This window comes from Trachymyrmex septentrionalis, unplaced genomic scaffold, assembly GCF_001594115.1.
Source record: "Trachymyrmex septentrionalis isolate Tsep2-gDNA-1 unplaced genomic scaffold, Tsep1.0 scaffold13, whole genome shotgun sequence".
NCBI lineage: Eukaryota > Metazoa > Arthropoda > Insecta > Hymenoptera > Formicidae > Trachymyrmex > Trachymyrmex septentrionalis.
The window spans coordinates 5531360-5536009 of record NW_017304438.1 but is presented as its reverse complement, the minus strand read 5'-3'; the positions used below and the strand labels follow the sequence as shown (position 1 = coordinate 5536009).

The window sequence follows — 4650 nt, the reverse complement described above, 5'->3', positions numbered from 1 at the left end:
TATATATATATATTGAAATTATATTAAGAGGTGAAGACACAAATACAAGAAATTTAGAGTAGATGTTTGCAGACATACCTAAAATCAAAAGACATGTTTAAGACGTCATTAAAACGTCTTTTAAATATTATATCGTAAAATGTCTTAAAGATGTATTTTAATCTTTCTATAATAAACGTTAGTAATAAATCAGAAGCCAGGAGCAAGCTGTAAGCGAGTCATTAATGTGACATAATGATAATAAGTCAGTAATCAGTGGAGATGGTCAAATTCCATTTCTTACGATTTGAAACTTAGATTACATTACCAATAATTCATTGTTTGTCCTATCACTATTTTGACGTAACGATCTAATATAATTTTTTTATTCTAGATGTAAATTTCATACGATTTTTGATTTGTATGACTTGTACGGATGCTTTCCATTAGATGTCGTTCTATCTTTGTTATTCCAGTGAATGTCAAGAAAGATGGAATAATACCTGTATCGACTTGCGTCACTAAATGAAGAACACCCTATTCTGACTTACCGCTAGTATGTTATGATTGATACGAGTGATTACTGAGGGTTTATTGTAGAAAGCCCATTTAAGACGTATTTAAGACGTATTTTATATCTTGATTTTGGACACGTGTGCTTTCCAGGTTAATTCTAAGTTATTTCCGTCATCAAGTTAAAATGCAGACTCGATAGCGCTGCTTTTGAAGCTGCTCTCGAATTATCCACTTGGCCGCGTTTGACAGGTGCTCGAGATTATTTAAACACGCGCGACAATGGAATAGCTGACTCGGCAGTAGTCGACGAGGAAAACGTTGTCCTCGATTCAATGAAGCCACCTCGAAGAAGGAGCTCAATGTGCGTACTTTTGCCGCGATATCTAACTGCTTCTTCAGCGTCTGCGAAAGCCCCCGCGATGGCGCACCACGAGGTGGCAGTCTGTCGAGATTTATTTCCGGCTTGCGCTGCACACAGAAAGCGTCGATATCTGGATGGAAATACGCCCGATAGGGAAATCCCCAGTCTTTCCTTCCTGCACGTGCTCCGCGCTTTGTCTCTATGTGCGATGTTACAAATTTTCTATAAGCGTTCTGTACGCAAACGTGTACGTTACACGAGAATTCTGTTGCGCGACGTGGGCGAAACATGATTCATGCACTTGTCAATTTTTTATATTCGCAATGATTTACGTGACAAGATGATACGTAATATCTATTTTACGTCTCATATATTTATTCCAGAAAGTTAGGAGATTGGATTTCAATCATAGTAGATTTCAATCGAATGATGCGTACTAAATGAAGAAGAGATTTGGCATCTCCTTTTTTTGCCTGATTAAAATATTCTGATTAAAAAGAAGTATTTTCTTAAAAAGAAGCAGATTTCTTTTAAGTAGTGTAATATTCTCTAAATGTTCATATCTCTTTCTTTTTCCTCTTTTTTTTTCTTTCATTTTTCTCTGTATTTTTATCTTCATTATTATTTTATTTGATTGTTTCTGAATGTAATTATTATGTTGTAATTACATGTATAACGTCTTAGCGCTTGAAAGATACCTTAAAATATTCAATTAATAGTGATATTTATATGTGTTTATCCATCTCTTTTCCTCTTTCGTATTTTAATAATTTTCAGAATTTTCTTTTGTATTCTGTATTTATAGTAAATACATTAATTAAGTAAGAAAAGCGCCAATTACGGTCAAAGTTAGATGTCGAATATATCTATGTTTTGTATAGAATACATCTGTATTTTTAAATAAATTCATCTCGGATGTATGACCGCCCATTACTTACGGACTTTAATAACACAATCAAATTAAAATAATAATTCTCCCAAATTAAAAAGTAATTGGCGCGCAATCATACATCCGAAATAAATTTATTTAAAAACACATAAATATATTATTCCAACGCATCTAACTTTGATCGTATATAAATATATGGCGCTTCTACTTAATTAATTGTATTTATATAATCCTATTTTAATTTTAATAGTAAATAATTTTGTGATTAAATTATGAACGAAAAGCTATCATTATTGATTCCAAATGTGATATATAATAATTACAATTTCACTTTTATCCTTTCACGCAAAAACTCAATACTTTATACACGTATTACTGTGTATTACGGCTGTCGATAGTTAAACCGTGAATGGGAATGGCGATACATCTCATGTACAATGGACAGCCGAAATGGTCGACATCGACGTCGCATAAAACGAGATACTGGTTCATCCCGTGAAAGATATTCCGGATTGGCGGCGTCACTAATTCGCGCGTGATTTACGTTACGCCCCGTGCGACCCATGGATGACGGTCGCAATAATTTGTTGTTGCGTGTTCTCGCGCGATGACAGCATGGCGCCATTGCGGACCCACGATGCATCGTGCCGTCAATCGTTTATGAATGTACGAGCGATGCAGTGTATGTACAACGCATCAAACGTGCCGAAGAGAAACATGAATGTGAGAAGCTGGTTAAAGCTGCAAGCAGAGATAATGTACCGGAAAAAGGGCGATATCAATTTACATAGAATTACCGAGAGACACGAGAGTGTCGGATATTAATATGTATCCGCAATATGTTATATGCACATCTATCTCATTTATTTAATTTAATACTTCTGTTGAAAATCACTTTTGCCGATTAATAATTTCGATGACGGCAGTGATATATTGCGAGCGAGCTTCGTTTTTCATTTTATTCATTCATTTTTGAGTCGTGTTACCTTTTCCCGTGCAGCCGACAAACGATATCCCATTTATCAACTGTGTTCAGATAAAAATGAAACATCAATATATCATTCTTTTCAAGAAAATCCACGCGAGGGAAATTAATATCTCGTGTAACATTTTACATATTTTGCGTATCGATGAATACCTACTCCAAAACTTGTTGCGTTAAATTACGAATTAGCGTGATACACAAAAATTTTATTGTAAAATAATATTTCTATTAACTGAAATGTTTTTCCTATTATATTATATTATATTTTCAAAATAATACCACTCGCTTTTTTTTTCTCTCTCTCTCTTTTTCTGAAACGCAAAAGAATCTGGATAAAAGAAAATATTGTGTAACGTTGTTAGATATTAAAGAAATAATGGTAATCTAATCCCTTGAATTAAACAATATTTCATTATTTGTAACTTTTGTTATTTTTATTTATATGTAAATCAATCCATTTCTGTGGTTAGTTTCAAAGTAAACAACATCTATATTCACGTACGCGCTTACTCGCTTAATAAATAATAAATTAAATAAATCAAATTTATTATACATTTTTCCTAATTAAATTATTTAAATAACTGAAAGTATTTCTAATTTGACAGAATTTCTTGTTTATGTTATATCGTACATTAATTAAAACATTGCTAATTAAACATGGTTTTAATCATCGATTAAAATTCTTGACTGCATCGGATGTCTCGAATAGGATAGGGGTAATCTGCTTAATTATACATAAGTCGCTAAAATACGATACAGCTTCTAGGCATATTACGTGCGCTTTTTTATCATCATTTTTCCTCGGTTTCACCATTGCGCTCTCGGGCTCGCGACGACTGCAGCGAAGCGAGTATTATTAATGATCATCTGACAAAATTAATACTACCGTCTGGATAACATAGCGTCGGTCGCTGTGTAACGTCCACCGGTCTGCGAATCCCGACGAAAATGAGAAATTTCACGGACTCTCATATCGCGATTCTCCATAATTCCATGAATTCCAGCCCATATGTGGCATCATCGTATCGTTGATCGCTATGTTTCATGCATGCAATCCCGAGATATTAAACCATTTAGAACTGTAATTTTCCTGAAATTAGAACGTAATTATTCCGTCTGTGTAATCGACACCTTAGCTCTTGAGCCCAGCACTCTCTTAATTAGTTTACGAATATATTATTTCATTTAATTAAATAGTCATTACGAACGTTTCGATTCAAGCACCGCGTATCTTATTATCCGTTTGATAAAGCCACGAACTTTTCTCATTGCGTTACATTAATATAGTGTGAAATTAATTATTTCTATATAGACGCTCAGTTTCCGGTAAACGTACATATACGCAGGGTTTATACATTATTCATCGTGATAAAAGTGCGCCCTTGTGTTCCGCAGCAACCGGACACTGAGTCCAATCCAGAACTTCGGGATTTATGGCAAAAGTAGTTCTCTGTAGATATCGCTGCTAGAATACTTGGCTCATTACATCCTATTTTAGTTTTCCCAAAAACAGCGAATGCGTCTTTAAGAAATGTACCGCGACAAAAAATGTACCATGGTATGCGTTTCATGAAAAAGCACCAAGTTTAGCAAGAGATTACACTAGTTTTAATTTCAATAAAACTTTACTATAGTGGAAATAAAGTCTTTTCTTATGTCCCAAAAACAGCACTTGATGGAAATATTTCGATGGCAGATTTGGACTGAGCATCGAAAATTATCCAGAAACAGTTTTCATATATTCTTGTAAAACCATGTAAATTAGTGTTCAATCAATTGTAAATCTCGTTTAAAGCGAGAATACTTTTTTATTACAAAAATCTTACGACAGCTACAAATATACGAAAAAGAACGTTCAAATTCTACATTCAAATTCTCTACTGGTGCAAATAATATATTAGACTGTTGTGATCACTGAAT

General features: G+C 33.9%; 1 protein-coding gene across 1 annotated transcript in view; it reads right to left on the bottom strand.

The window, feature by feature from the left end:
* The window catches only part of LOC108756904 (glutamate receptor ionotropic, kainate 2-like), a 137788-nt gene that overhangs the window by 13119 nt on the left and 120019 nt on the right, over nucleotides 1-4650 (bottom strand). The window lies entirely within an intron of this gene.